The sequence below is a fragment of the Mauremys reevesii genome, linkage group 3 (genome assembly GCF_016161935.1).
Source record: "Mauremys reevesii isolate NIE-2019 linkage group 3, ASM1616193v1, whole genome shotgun sequence".
Taxonomy (NCBI): Eukaryota; Metazoa; Chordata; order Testudines; family Geoemydidae; genus Mauremys; species Mauremys reevesii.
Window position 1 is genome coordinate 46,684,519 of NC_052625.1, and position 16,542 is coordinate 46,701,060.

The window sequence follows — 16,542 nt, forward strand, 5'->3', positions numbered from 1 at the left end:
ATCGGGATGTTTGACATGACATTAAAGTCCTGTGTTATTTACAGCAGGATGCAGCCTGTGAAGTTGCAGACATGGGAGCCATATGATTAATGGCTGGAGGAGACCAAGCCAGCCATCTGCTGGAGTAAACCTGTAATGCTGACCTCTTCAGCTACATAGGGCTTTGTTTTCACTGACACAAAGGTGGTCCTCCCCCGCAGCAAGGTAACAAACATGCAATAGTTATAGCTTGTTGTAAAGTCATAAGTTGAGACAAGGCACTTGTGGTGTTTACTGCAAAGTAGCTAGGCAAGGTCAGCATTATCACACCCCAGCCGTGCTGGTGGTTGACCTCACCTAGTTTATCTTGCACTAAAACTATAGGGCTTTGTCTCCATTATGGTTTTACAGCAAGATAGCTAGCATGGGTTAGTTATTCCACTGTAAAAACACACCCTTCTTGTCAGTGAAGATCTAGCCATAGTCATCTCCCCTCCTCCGAGCTAAAGGACAATGATTCTTAGCAGAATAGACCCTGTGCCTCTCAGTTCAACAGTTAAGATTGTATTCAGCAGTGTGAAGTGGTCAGGGTGACCTGGCAGCAAGTATGAAAAATCGAGTGGGGTAATAGGCACCTATACAAGACAAAGCCCTAAATATCAGGATTGCCCCAATAAAATTGGGACATCTCATCACGCTAGTAGTGGTGTGCACTCACTCAAATTAATAACATGGATGCTCAGCAGTCTTTTGCAGGGATTTGCTATGGTGCTGGCAGCTTTTCTGTGATTTCTCCTCATTTTTTTTTTATTACATCCCCTCCCAAGGCCAGCCTTGGTTGGACAGACCAGGTGTTACTTAGGAGCTCATGTCTATGTACCACCTGAACTCTGCTCTCTGCTGGATGGAATATCAGATCTACTGAAGTGTCTGTGTCATAGAAATGTAGGAGTGGAAGGGACCTTGACAGTTCATCTAGTCCAGCCCCCTGCACTGAGGCAGGTATTACCTAGATCATCCCTGACAAGTGTTTGTCTACCCTGTTCTTAAAAACCTCCAGTGATTGAGATTCTACAACCTACTTAAGGAATCTGTCTCGTGCTTAACTGCTCTTACAGATAGGAAGTTTTCCTAATGTCTAACCTAACTCTCCCTTGCCGCAGTTTAAGCTCATTACTTCTTGTCCTGTCCTCACTGGTTAGGGATAACAGTTCATCACCCTCCTCTATCATACTTGAAGACTGTTATTGCCCCTCAACCCTTCCCCCTCCAGTCTTCTTTTCTCCAGACTAAACAAACAGTTGTTTCAATCATTCCTTGTAGGTCATGTTTTCTAGACCTTTGATTATTTGTGTTGCTCTTTGCTGGACTTTCTCTAATTTGTCCACATCTTTCCCAACATGTGGTGCCCAGAACTGGACACAATACTCCACTTGAGGCCTTATCTATGCTGAGTAGAGAGGAAGAATTACTCTTCGTGTCTGGCTTACAACTCCCCTGCTAATTCGTCCCAGAATGATCGCTTTTTTGGCAACATTACACTTGACTTATATATAGTTTATGATCCACTATAAGCCCCAGATCTTTTTCTACAGTACTACTTCTTCCTAAGCAGTCCTTTCCCATTTTGCATGTGAGCAATTGATTATTCTTCCAAACTATAGTACTTTGCATTTGTCCTTATCTGAATTCCTTATTCATTTGTCCTTATTCATCCTATTTATTGGAGACCATTTCTCCAGTTTGTCAAGATCATTTTGAATTCTAGTCCTGTCCTCCAAAGCACTTGCACCCCCTCCCCAAATTGGTATCATCTGCAACCTTTGGGAAATGGCATAGAGAATATATTTATAATCATTTATGAAGATATTGAATAGAACCAGACCCAAATCCACAGGACCCCATTCAATATGCCCTTCCAGCTTGAGTGTGAACAATTATCTGAGTATAGTTTTCCAACCACTTGTGCACACATCTTATAGTAGGTTCATCGAGCCTGTATTTCCCTAGTTTATGAGAAGGCCATGTGAGACAGTATCAAAAGCCTTATGAAAGAAGGAGAATATTAGGTTGTTGCAATATGATTTGTTCCCCCTCTAGAGCCTGTTGTAAGCCCTAATACCACTACAGCTAGTAGAGGTTCCCCTTTAGAACAAGCAGCAGGGGCTGGGTTTTTGGGGTAGAAGGCCCTACCTTATCTTCCTACTGACAACTGTGAAGTCCTGTACGACTATAGAATGGATATGCCATTTCCCTGTCATAAGGGCAGGATACAGCTCCTTCAAAGCCTGTCCATGAAAATTTTGGGTTAGCTGGAGAACAGTCACATGTGGGGAGGTTCCTTGGATAATTCTCAAGAAACTAAACAGACTCTCTTCAGTCTTTCAGCCTTTACTAGCCCAGGAAGTAAGGAATTCAGGTCCTGAGTGCAAGAATTTAGGGCTGAATCCCCTTCTGGTAGAAATATGTGATTGTGCACTGACTTCAACTGACTTTTGCCCATTTTCACCAGCAGAGAATTTGGCTCTTAATTCTGATCTCCTCTGTGTGGCACAGAATTGGGCTGCCACTAGAACAGTTGGCAATCCTGCCGTGGAAGCTATACAGTAGTTCATCACTCACCCTTAGCAAGTGAAAATTTGTTGTCCTGGCACAATGAGAAGACTGTAGAGCATTAAGGCAAAGTTCTACCTCTTGCTTACAGAGCTCAATGTCTCTAGTGCTCACGTTATGTTTGCAATCCACAAGTAGCAGTTATATTTAGTTTTGATAATGGAACTCTCAGGCACTCTGTATTGGCCAAAAGATAATCATCTGAGACAAGTAGCAGCAGGGGACCAAGAGAAACAACAAGGATTCTATCTGACAGAACTCTTTCAACGTAGTAGTTCAGTTTCCTGTGGTTTCTTACAAGCCAACTTCTCTTGCACATTTCCATGCTCATTACTGCATGGAAAGAGGGAGCTTCTTTGTATGCGACACACACACAAGGCAAAGAATAGCCAAGCTAAACGTGGCCTCTGGACAACACACCATTAAAAAAAAGAATGAAAGCATGTTCCTTTTGCAAAGTGGAAGTAGTTTCCACTGTTATTGCCAACAGTAACTCCATTGACTGAAAGAGAGGCAGCAGAACAGAGAAATGCCTTATATTGCATTCAGCAGCTGAGAGCTATTACTCCAATCTCAATGAAAAATACAAATATTGATCACTTTTCACTGTGGTGTCACATCCAGCTACATCTTCCCCATCTCATACACCCCTCTAACCTGTCCCTTGAGAAGTGGGGTGGTGTACAGGAGTTGGGTAGTGTCCCTTTAAATAGTTTGTGGGCCCACTAGCAGGCCTCCTGATCTTCAGTTGCAGAAGCCATCAGAGTACTGCCAGAGAAGTGTAGAGATGTATGTAGTTAGGCATTGAATGTTTATACATAATTAATAAACAGTTATTTGGAGTGCAATTGTGTCAATGTGATTTCCTCCTACTCTTAATGTTGTAGTGCAAACACACAATAGGTAGTACCTCTGTCATCAGACCCACAAGGCCCTGCTATACATCTATTTTTACGTGTCTGACTAAGCTGGGCAGACGGGTGTCAGAGTGAAAGCCATATATTTCTATAAAGACCACAGCACATGCTCACTTTTCATTATTTTTGAATCAGTGCTGCTTGTAATTTAAGGACTAAGAACATGAAATACAACAAGCACTAGCAACAGCCTGGTGGCCTACTATCCATATAGAATGAGAGGCTCATTATTCCATCAACTCCAAGGTCTGCGTTCACACTGATATCTAAGCTCCAGTCTCATTAACTTGAATGGGAGGTACAAGTCCACTTTGATGTGTGGGAAGAGGGAATGTGGCCATCTTTGATGGCTTTAACACCTCCATGCCCATTTCACTTACATCCTCCTAAACTTGATCTGAACCTAGGCCTCCACAGGCAAGACTACAGAACTAACCCACTGCTAAACCAGCACCTCTGTTTTCTGTATTTTAACAGCTATCTGGACAGACTCTTGGGAAAAAAGAAAAGAGCGTTGAACAACATGGTTACTGTACTTCTGGCAAAATACCCACACAAAGTAACTACTGATCCTTTTGGGAAAGTGATAAACTGCTGTTGAATTCAGTGGATAGCTGCTGCGATATATTTTGAGTTATTCAGTAGTGCCACAGCAAACATGATCTCCAAGCCTCTTATCTCCCCTTTGCAACCACATTAGGGCTAGTGCCTAGCCCCGAGGGCTCTGAACATCCAGCTGCTTTGCAGCTTTTGGTTAGTTTACTCAGCCACTGTCCTCTGGTTGCTGGTCTCTAGCTAGCTTGGGCCTCTCTAATCTTCTCTTTTCCTCCTCCAGTTATCTCTAGGCTGCCAATCTACTCTATGCAAGTACCTCAATTCTCCCCTGGGGGCCTCCTAATCTCCTTTCTTCAGCTACCGTGTGTCTTTTGTAGGACTTGTTTAGTATAAGCGTGAAAATCCAAAGAGCAGCAGATGAGCACACAGGAATGCAGAGGAGTTGACTGGAAAGGCTACAAGTTAGGTTTCTTCTAGCCTCTTATTTGAAAGCTCACTAACTTTACAAACTTGTTACGCTTTGGCCTCTGATCTCCAGTTTCATGTCTAATCTTGGAAGCTGAAAATATACAGGCTGCCAATTATTGGTTTTTATCTTTTTACTGGAAGCCTATGAAAAATCACACAATATGGCTATTATACAATAATATAAGAGGCTTGAGTGTGGATTGACATTGTGGCCTTTTGGTAATTATTCATTATTTAGATACATTTAAAGAAAAAAATCAGGATGGTTTGTTTCAAAGCAGTTCTCAGAAGTGGGTCACTGAAAAATAGGCCATGACAACAGGGGATATAACCTATTATACCAACTGGAAATGCAGAAAGCCATTTGACTAGCAGGTATTTGTAGACTCTGCAGATATTAAATAGGGAATTAGGTTAATTTTGGGGTCTAGCTGAGTTCTTCTGGACAATTCCTCCCTACCTCATTCAGAGTCATTTGCTTTTTTCACCTTGACACTGTTTCCTCAATTTTCTCTCCTGCTGCTGACTCTCACTGGTTAAACTGGCAAAGCCTACAGTCATCTCAAGGGTATTCAGAGCATTTTCCCATTAAACAGATACAGGACATCATTGACAAACAACTTTCTTTCTTAATCACACTTTCTGCCTGCTTGAAGGCAAGCTTGATGTATCATACGCAGAAAAGGGGGTGTGCTAAGACTGACCCTAGATCTGTATCAGCTACATGCTGGAGACTCTCTGCCAAACTGGTCTACTCAGTAGATCTGGGCAGGGCTGAATTAAGGCAGTCTGGGCCAGGCAAATCCCCCATAGGGAACCCCTTAGCCTCATCCCTGTGTTTTGGCCATACCCCCACACTGGCTCTACCGCTCCTGAGGTGGCAAGAGTGGGCACTACCCACAAGACTGAACTGCTGGGCTTGTGGAGAAGCTGCCTCCACTCCCCTTTGGACAAGCTGGGCCTCCTCAGACCACAGATCCCGGCCAAGGAATGTCATTTGGGAGAAGGAATCTGCATCCCCTCACCCGAGGCTCTCAACAGTCAGCACCCTTTCCCAATACCACCCCAACACAGTGAGCTGTCTGCAGCAAGGGCCACCATTACATAGAGTCCCTTGCTAGAGAAGTGACAGTGAGCTGCCAGAGCAATGGGTCTCTGAGTAAGATGTGAGCAGTGTGGAAGCAGCTCCGTGCATGTAGTGTTTCATGCTGTCTGCAGATATCACTGCATTGGCTTATACTGTTCACATTTTGAAGGTTCTGTTTGCAATCATGAAGGCTAGAAACAATATTTTTTTTACATGAAAGCTGAGAAATAATGTGACTCCTGGAGCTGAGGCACAGAACATATGCCCATATACCTCCATCTTAATCTAGGGGGTGGGAAGTGAGGATGCCACATCAACATGTGATAAGCAAATAAAACACTGGCCTTTATCTTTAATTTCCCTTCATACCAAGCTGTTTTTCTACAGGGTGATTTATACAGCATACTCTGTCCAGGAAATTTTTGGAAAGCGTAGGGGACAATTTCCTAGTGCAAGTGTTGGAGGAACCAACTAGGGGCAGAGCTCTTCTTGACCTGCTGCTCACAAACAGAGAAGAGTTAGTAGGGGAAGTAAAAGTGGATGGGAATCTGGGAGGCAGTGACCATGAGATGGTCGAGTTCAGGATCCTGACACAAGGAAGAAAGGAACAGACCCTGGACTTCAGAAAAGCAGACTGACTCCCTCAGGGAACTGATGGGCAGGATCCCCTGGGAAAACATGAGGGGGAAAGGAGTCCAGGAGAGATTGCTGTATTTTAAAGAATCCTTATTGAGGTTGCAGGAAAAAAAACCATCTGATGTGTAGAAAGAATAGTAAATATGGCAGGCGACCAGCTTGGCTTAACAGTGAAATCCTTGCTGATCTTAAATGCAAAAAAGAAGCTTACAAGAAGTGGAAGATTGGACAAATGACCAGGGAGTTTAAAAATATTGTCCAGGCATGCAGGAGTGAAATCAGGAAGGCAAAAAAAAAAAAAAAAAAAATCACACTTGGAGTTGCAGCTAGCAAGAGATGTTAAGAGTAACAAGAAGGGTTTCTTCAGGTATGTTAGCAACAAGAAGAAAATCAAAGAAAGTGTGGGCCCCTTACTGAATGAGGGAGGCAACCTAGTGACAGAGGATGTGGAAAAAGCTAATGTACTCAATGATTTTTTTTGCCTCTGTCTTCACAAACAAGATCAGCTCCCAGACTGCTGCACTGGACAGCACAGTATGGGGAGAAGGTGACCAGTCCTCTGTGGAGAAAGAAGTGGTTTGGGACTATTTAGAAAAACTGGACAAGCACAAGTCTATGGGGCCAGATGTGCTGCATCTGAGGGTGCTAAAGGAGTTGGTGTATGTGATTGCAGAGCCATTGGCCATTATCTTTGAAAACTCATGGCAAATGGGGGAGGTCCTGGATGACTGGAAAAAGGCTACTGTAGTGTGCATCTTTAAAAAAGGGAAGAAGGAAGATCCAGGGAACTACAGGCCAGTCAGCCTCACCTCAGTCCCTGGAAAAATCATGGAGCAGGTCCTCAAGGAATCAATTCTGAAGCACTTAGAGAAGAAAGTGATCAGGAACAGTCAGCATGGATTCACCAAGGGCAAGTCATGCCTGACTAACCTAATGGCCTTCTATGAGGAGATAACTGGGTCTGTGGATGAGGGGAAAGCAGTGGATGTGTTATTCCTTGACTTTAGCAAAGCTTTTGGTACGGTCTCCCACAGTATTTTTGCCAGCAAGTTAAAGAAGTATGGGCTGGATGAATGGACTATAAGATGGATAGAAAGCTGGCTAGATCGTCAGGCTCAACGGGTAGTGATCAATGGCTCCATGTCTAGTTGGCAGCCGGTTTCAAGTGGTCCTGGGGTCGGTTTTGTTCAATATCTTCATTAATGATCTGAAGGATGGAGTGGACTGCACTCACAGCAAGTTTGCAGAGGACACTAAACTGGGAGGAGTGGTAGATACACTGGAAGGTAGGGATAGGATACAGAGGGACCTAGACAAATTAGAGGACTGGACCAAAAGAAATCTGATGAGGTTCAACAAGGACCAGTGCAGAGTCCTGCACTTAGGACGGAAGAATCCCATTCACTGTTACAGACTAGGGACCGAATGACTAGGGAGCAGTTCTGCAGAAAAGGACCTAGGGGTTACAGTGGACAAGAAGTTGGATATGAGTCAGTGTGCCTTTGTTGCCAAGGAGCCTAACAGCATTTTGGGCTGTATAAGTAGGGGCATTGCCAGCAGATCAAGGGACGTGATCATTCCCCTCTATTCAACATTGGTGAGGCCTCATTTGGAGTAGTGTGCCCAGTTTTGGGCCCCACACTACAAGAAGGATGTGGAAAAATTGGAAAGTCCAGCGGAGGGCAACAAAAATGATTAGGGAGCTGGAGCACGTGACTTATGAGGAGAGGCTGAGGGAACTGGGATTGTTTAGTCTGCAGAAGAGAAGAATGAGAGGGGATTTGATAGCTGCTTTCAACTACCTGAAAGGGGGTTCCAAAGAAGATGGATCTAGATTGTTCTTTTGAGACAGAACAAGGAGTAATGGTTTCAAGTTGCAGTGGGGGGAGGTTTAGGTTGGATATTAGGAAAAACTTTTTCACTAGGAGGGTGGTGAAGCACTGGAATAGGTTACCTAGGGAGGTGGTGGGATCTCCTTCCTTAGGTTTTTAAGGTCAGGCTTGACAAAGCCCTGGCTGGGATGATTTGAGCAGGGGGTTGGATTAGATGACCTCCTGAGGTCCCTTCCAACCCTGATATTCTATGATTCCAGGGTGTAAGTTTCTAAGAGCAGGAGACTATTGACTTCTGTTAGATTTTGAAGATCACCAAGCATCCATCAGAGCTTTTTAATAAGCCTTAAAAAAAAATCTATGAACAAGTATTAGCTTCTTCATGCTATTCATACTTTGGAATTGTTGTATGAAGCCTCTTTTGTCTGAGGGTCTTAAAGAACAAAAAAAATTAATGAATTAAGCCTCACAACACATCTGTATAAAGTTTCAATGGTATCCTAATTTGCAGAGGAGTAAATTGGGTCTCAGAAAGGTTAAATAACTTCCCCAAGGTTACACAGCAAGTTAGCGACAGACCCACTAACAGAATTCTAGAGTTCTGTCTGCTCATCACCCGCTCTATCCTCCAAACCATACCACCCCCAAAACTGCAGAAACATTGTAAGAAATGTAAGACATCCTTCTAATTTGTCTAATATTTCAAAGGCATTTTACTAAGTCCGTGATGAATATAAAACTAAGACTCTGTGTGTAGGTGTCACTTTTACCTTTGGTTGGGGGATGAATGTAGGTGTTTTAGGTTCAAGTACTGTAGTGCTTGACACAAACTCTTTGGTATGTGTCACCTTTAAGGTACATGTCACATGCAAACTTCCTGGACTCATGACAACAGCAAACACACATTACAAGTTAATGCTCATAACAGCATTTTATATGGTGAAAGATTTCCAGCGTTTACAACTTTGAACCCATTATCCCATAACGTGTAATACAACTGTCTCAAGATTATTTACCAAAGTGATTACAAGAGCATTTGTGTTGAGATAGGAAACTTTTCTTTTATGAATGATTAAACCACTATGGCTAATTCAATTCTGCTATATTTCTGAAAGAGAGTGTATATATCAGGGATTCCGTACTCTGAACCTTCGACTCTAGTTAACTAGAAAAGACATTTTGCTGATTTGAAAATTGGGTAGTGCTAAGACCACTCTCTCTCCTCTGAGGTATAGCCATGCACTGTCACTCCCATTAACACTATTGAGAGTTGCACGTATGCCCTGATAGGAAAGTATTCAATGACATGTTAGAGCTTGAGCACTGAAAAAGGCTGAATTTGGTTTTGCGAAATTGAGTATTTTAGGGAAATTCTCTCCATTGCTATCCAAATACTGAATGAAGAGTGAATAAGTGAGACTTTCAGACTTTAATGTAAAACTATAAATTATGTAGATATGTGTTAGTAGTAGTAATTAAAATGTTACTACTTATTGTGTTTATTACAGGACTGCCTAGGGACCAGCCAAGATAAGCACCTTATAGTGCTAGGCCCTGTAAAAACAGAGTCAGACAGTCCTTACCTTGAAAAGCTTAAATTTAGACAGAAGAGACAGACAAAAGGGAGGGGAAGGATACAACATGAGCAGAATGATGTCTGCAAACTTCATGCTGGTTGCATGGTTTTTCCATTTTTAACTGATTTGGGTGGGCTTTTGAGTGGATCACTTTTAATCATTCTATCTATGGTGAAAGGATCCGACGAATCTTCCTAAACCACTATGTAGCTGTCTATTAGCTTGCAACAGTTTGCAAGTTAATAGACATCTGTTGCAAGGAATTTTTGACCTTTGATTATGGTTCAGTAGCCTACAAATTGGTGGTGTTGAATCAGTGACTAACAAGCAGGTGTTTAATAAAAATTTCCCCCTCACAAAAAATGAATGAAATACTAGACCCATCGAATTTGGTGGGAGTTTTGACATGGACATGAAAACAAAAAGTCATTCTTGCCTTTAATTGATCACTCTTCAGTATTTCTGTTGAGGTAATGGGTCAGAACTATCCTCTAACTTCCTGGGTCAGCTTTGAAGACCAGTAGCTGGGTCCCAGGCCACACTTGGAGACAGGACTGCAACAGGGACCTGATCCAAAAGCTTATTCAAGTGAAAGACTGAGTGGACTTTGGATCAGTTCCTCAATACAATATACATTGACTAAAGCATTTGATATAATACCTCATACAGTCTTACATAAAAATATTTCAGATCAGCAGGAACCACCACTTTTATGGAGATCATGCTGAATTAGAGTGCTGTGCAAGAACAGACTTCAAAATTGTAAGAGTCTATGGAAATAAAAACTGTTTCACTCTGTTTATTGCACTGTACAACCAGAAGTCTGGTAAGTGTTCCTTGTACACTATTTTTGTAGTGAGACGTGGTAGCTGTGTGATATAGTTCCTTGTCTTCCCCCACCCCTCATCAGTCTGTAGTCATCTGTTGTCTCTTGTCTTCTTGCATTGTAAACTCCTTGGAGCTGGAGTCTTTTTGTTCTGTATTTGGACAGCATCTATCACAACAGAGTCTTGGTCCATGACTAGGGTTTCTAGGCACATATTATTATTAATTACTTCTACTAATAAAGATAGGGTCACACATCCACTAAGAGCTGGCTTGAAAAACCATCAGGTTTTTGTACCTAGGATGATGCTAAGCAGCTTTTAGCTGGTAACAATGTTTGAACACTATGTACCTGGGTAGATATGTGACTCACCTCTGGCAGTTCTGGGGATTAGCTCCACCAGGCCAACACCCCTTCCTGTTGTTGTACTGCACAATTTTATCTGGGCCCTTCTCTTGTTCCAGGAGCTGCAGCTTCCTCTCCATGACTCAGCCCTCCAGCAGGTCACTCAGCTGTTTCCCCTTCCTGGGTGGTCTTTCAAGATCTTTCTCCACAAGCAGCATCCAGCAGTCTTCACCCCCACTGACCTGACTATATCACTCCAGCAGTGACTCTGGCAGTCTTCATATCCACTTCCCTTTAGCAATTATGGTTGCCACCCAGACAGTCCAATTTTTGGATTCTCTGTCTGGGTGTCCAGTTTTAAAACCAGAAAGTCCAGTAAAAGGAGGGGAACTGGCAATCCTAAATAGCACCTGAATCAAAAATCTGGTTACTGCAGGGTAGAGGGAGGCACTGGGTCATTAACCTGCACCAGCCCCTGCTCAGACAGGGCCACTGCCTATCTGTAGGCAGGCTCCTTGAGACCATCCAGTGAGTGCTGGAGAGAGAAAAGGAGAAGAGTGACCAATGGGGACAGGGCTTTAGGGGTCCAGTTACCAGAAACTAGAAAGGTGACAACCCTATTAGCAATACCACTCTGCAGCAGTTGGTGGGGGAACCCAGGCCCATCCTCTACTCTGGTTTCTAGTCCAAGGCCCTGGTGTGAACAGTTAAGGTCTGTATCTACACCAACTTTACTCATCCCAGACTCTTCCTTATCCTGCTTCTTCACCCCCTTCCAGCTCCCTTACCTCAGCAAGAGAGACTGCAGGCTTCTTCCCTGCTTTCCCCACACTGTTGTTGGCCTCCTGGCTTTATAGAAGCCCTGCTTGTTCCCTCACAGGTGAGCTTACTCTTAATTAGCTCTCTCCACATATCCTAAATCTCCCCCAGTTGTAGTTTATTTGGCTCACTTGGCCTAATTCAGCTCTTGCAGGGCCCGTGTGGGGAGTACACTCTATCATAGTGACCCAAAGGTGAAAGCTTCTCACAGGCCCTGAACCAGGTTGGTATCCGGCAAAGAATTTAAATGTGATAGTCTATGAACAGTGTAACCTTAGCAACAGTATAGCCTCTGAGTGAAAAAAAAATGAAAAGAGAACAACAATTCTCTGGTTATGTCTCTCAGCTTGACCTTAAACTTAGCTTGATTGAACAAGTTATAGTTCAACCCTTTATTTGACAGAGCTCAAGTCTCACTGGAAACATGTTTTACATATTTCAGGGTTTTTACTTATTGAAAACCATCTTTGCTTCTCTTTTCAGTTCAATAAGAAGTCAGTTTACTGTACTTGGTGCACAGCAGCTGATAGCCTGGCTTAGCAGAACTCTTCTCCTGTTGGCTAACATCTCTGCCACAAAGACAGTGATTCAAAAAGCCAAACCACTTCAGCTGGTGAGACTGCACTGGTGTCTGGGGGATGCAGCAGGCTATCAGAGTTTGGCTGCTGCTATTTGACTCACTTTCCTGATTGATCAGACCCTGAAGCAGTTTGATGGTAAGAGAAAATTAACTTTTTCTCATTAATGTCTGACAATCTTGGGTTGTGTTATAGGTTCTAGAGTGGGCTCCACTCAACTGCTATCCCATGTAGTGTCCTAGCTACAGCTATGTCTGCTCTCCCAAGTGCTTTCATTAGTTGGTTAAATTTATAATTGAATCTATATAAAAATCACACACACACAATCTAAAGTTGCAAAGTCAAGCACTCAAAATTTAGGAAATAGCAGAATTAAAGTTGCCTGAGGCAACCTTAATTCAGCCGCCTTGTATGTATGTATTATGATACAAACGTTACCTACTACACAAAGGTGGCCAAATTAAAGTTGCACAGGCTCTGGTCATTCCACCTTCTCTCCAACCACACCCACTTATAGAGGGATAAAGTGGTATGTGCCATTTGAGGATTCTCCTGCACTGGCAATACCCAATTAGCTGATTAGGCTAGCTTCTCACCTGTTCTGTACTGCTGGAGTACCACAAAGCAGGCAGAACCAGGGGCAAGGATCTAACCCAACATGTCACATTTCACACTAGGGTAAATCACTGACTTAAATAGCTTCTTGTACTCAACTTGAGTGATGTCAGTGGAATGACTTCACATTTAAACCATTGTAGCTGAGAGCAGAATTTTTCCTATTACACTTATCTCATTCCCATTTAAGAGTTATTTCTACTATATCCACGTTGATGGTGCAGTTTGTGCTGATGTGACATACACTTATGCTTTACATATCAATTACTTCACCTCTGTTGTATTACTAATGAATTCCAATAGCCTGTGTAATGGGGAATTTCCATTAGATATCTTGACATTGACCTGCAATTGCCAGACTTACATGTAGATCTAAAGCTTTTCCTTCTCAAAAACAAAATTTTCCATTTTCTACATACAACAGGACAAATTCTGTCCTGAGCTATGACTGTGCAACTTCCCAGAAGTTGCTGGAGTGATCTCCTTCGTTTTACAGTTCAGTCATTTACATATAAAAACAAATAAATACCTGTTCAAAGTATATGCAGTGTTATGTAAATCTGAGAAGTTACAAGAGTAACAGCACTCAAATGCATCCAATGCAAACAAACCCAATGAACCAAATATTCCAAGGTAGTAAGAGTCCTGGCAGCAAGGTGACTGCATCATCCCCAATAAACAGAAAAGTGAAAGGAATTCTAGAATAAACCGAGTGAACTTGGGAACACCTACAGTTGGAGGACATAGCAATGCTAATCTTCTGATTTATATAGAAGCTTTCAAGGGAAAATATCTTGCAAGATCATGATCTTTTTTACCCCCCTCATTTCTCAAATCATTTTAATGGTGTTTTAGGATTTGTTTTATAGACAGTTCTGGTATTCTTAAATACTGTCTATTTACCTAGCAGCATAAGCACAGACTAGTTTATAAAATAGTTAGTTAGCTACCATGGTAATAAACTGTAAACACAAAGCAGCTGATGTCCAAAATCATCTAGATTTATTAGAGTAACATATAGTCAAAAGAAAACAAAAGGTTGTTAGTATCTGAACCTAATGCACCAGGACCTAGCCCTGAAAATCTCAAGATAATTGTCTAGCCAGGTCGCTAGCCAGTAGAAAGGTGGGATGTAAATTGCTTCTCTAGCAGTTATATTTTCCTTCTGAGAGCCTGCTCACCACTGAATTCTTATAGGAGGTGAGCTCAGGAGCACTTCCCAGAATGCAGGCTGCTTCCTAAGGCAGAGGCGCAGAACTCAACCCACTTTGCTCCAGACAGGCTCTTTTGCAAGTGATTGTTAAAGACCCAGATCTCACCCTTTCTTACAGAGCCCCCTAGGAAGATCAGGAAACCCCATAAAATAATAAGCTATCACATTAAATATAACACTTTTCAATACACCACAGAGATATTTTCCAGAGAGCTTTTTACACTGTATTTTGGCACCTCTGCATCTAGATAAAACCAAGATATTACAAGGGGCATGAATCAAATATGGAAAAAATTAACCTAACTTTTCTCAAACCTTTAACAAGTTTCAGGTACAATTAATGTTTGGGGTGAAGTTTTGGGCTGTTTTTTATTTTATCCAGACTAGTTCTCTTTGCCGTAATTCATGACATTAGTAAGCAAACCCAAAAGGATCCAAATCGAAGATCTAAAACCCTGGACCCAATGCCATCCCTACATCCCCAACTTGGGAGCATTTGGAAGATGTAGCCAGATCCAAATGTTGTAACACAATGGTCTTTCTAGAGTAAGTGTGCTCAAGACCTTACTGAGGCATGGTTTAGAATATCTTCTCTTGGTCTGTGAGGCCTATTAGTCTGGATTTAAAATCACTTGTATTATTTCTTTTCAAGTGTGTGTGTGTGTGTGATTGTGCTTGGATGTTTATTCTTCTTCGGAAAAAAAGGTTACGCTAACAGCTATTATGATTGCTTGAGTGAGCTCAAAGGTGGCAGAGTTTGTCACAGAGGCACCTACATAGATTTTTGAAGCTTCAGGGGCATTTAAATAAAACTGAGACACGTTGGAAATCAAAGACCAAATCACAAGGGGTAATTAAAGATGTTTAAACCTGATAACCCTCTGCAGGGAGTTGGACAAAATTTTCCCCTTGTACTTTCTCCTCTGTAATGAGGATGTTTATTTCTTTTGGGTCCCAACCGAAGTGTTGTTGTCCTTATTTGACGTTGTCCCCCTTCTCTGCAAGGGGACAGTGCTGAACGCAGCAGAACCAACGTGTGCCTGTGGAGCAAGAAGTGGGCAAGCCACAGTAAGGTTGCACCTAGAGATTCTACACTCTGTACGCTGGGGAGCTCTGTGGAGCCATAAAGTATGGGTTTGGGGAGGACAGGTAGTGTGGACTCAATCAGTGATGGACTATTTACATGTCTTGGTTGATCTGAATATCAGTACTGAGCCTGATGTCTTCCCAACCATTTTTGACCATCTCTGCTTCATGTGATCGTTTATTTAGTTGGTGCTTTAATACTGTTAATTAAACGTGTATTTCAATTCTAAGTCCTATTGCTTTGTCCATCTTTCTGCCAATGCAGAATTGTTCCCTATTTTCTAGTATTTTGCCCAGTCTAGTTTTCATTTACTCAAGTGAGTGAGTTTCCACTACATCTCGAGGAGTATTCCATAGCTGACTAGCGATTAGTTGCTGGAAAGGATGGGGGTTCATTTTATAGCTACCAGGTCACTGGACTTGGATGTCCACAGTTTGAGTTTACATCACAAAGCCCTTCTCATACAACAGCAGAATTGACAGTATTTGTAGAAAAAGAGCCCCAAAGCTCTGAAATGGCGAGTGAAAACTATTGCCTAGGATTCCTTTCTGGGCAGCATGAGAAAACACGTACATGGGCAAAACACAATAACCTAACAATCTCTCTGCTCAGCAACTGTCAGGTTTCACTGATGTAAATCCCTGGCCCGTTTGTGCTGGTTATCAGACTAGTCTGATGATGCAGTTATGTGTTGCTCTGCTATCAGATTTTCATAGCAGTTGTCAGGTTCACTTTATGGTTCGAGGTCAACATTTTGCAGCCCTTTCGAGCTGGTTAAACACTCTGAAATCTTTATATGTAATAAAAGATCAAGCACTCTTACATTGTAAAGAGGAGTTTTATACTCTGGACTTTTTTAGCCTTTATGATCCGTAAGTGCTTACGCATGCTCTATGAACTTATTGCACTTGGAAGCTAGGCCATTCCTGTCCTGAAAATGGGTTGGGCATTAATATCTGGGCCAACTGCGTCAGTGGTTTTTCTTCTACACTCCTAAATCATCAAGCAGTATAGAAGCACTTCTCTCATACATTTCAGCAGCCACCTTTTGAGTGAAATCAGTAGCCACTTCACATTACCATTATTTGTATTCCAGTAGAGCTTAGCACAGAATTGATAATTTGGTCAGGTGGCAGAACTGAAACATTGGGGAAAAACGGGGTTGGATTGATCCAAGATGTACATTTTTAGTATCTTCTTCCCAGAATGAAAAATTGGAAAAAAAACCCCTTGTTTTGGGTTATTTTTTCACTGAAAAAAAAAATTAAATATAGCTAAATTTTGAAACAGTGTTTTTCACCAAAACATCAAATTGTCAAATGCTGAAATAAAACATTTAGACTTTTTATATTTTTTCCCATTTTTAAGCCAAATCCAGGTTAAATTTGGTCAATA

General features: G+C 42.1%; 1 long non-coding RNA gene across 5 annotated transcripts in view; it reads left to right on the forward strand.

The window, feature by feature from the left end:
• The first annotated feature begins 11,770 nt into the window (after positions 1–11,770).
• The window catches only part of LOC120401782, a 120,770-nt gene continuing 115,998 nt past the window's right edge, over positions 11,771–16,542 (forward strand). For all 5 annotated transcript variants that reach the window (XR_005596725.1, XR_005596727.1, XR_005596726.1 and 2 more), the window contains exons 1-2: positions 11,771–11,877; positions 12,138–12,370. This is a non-coding gene — a long non-coding RNA (uncharacterized LOC120401782). The remainder of the gene's footprint in view (positions 11,878–12,137; positions 12,371–16,542) is intronic.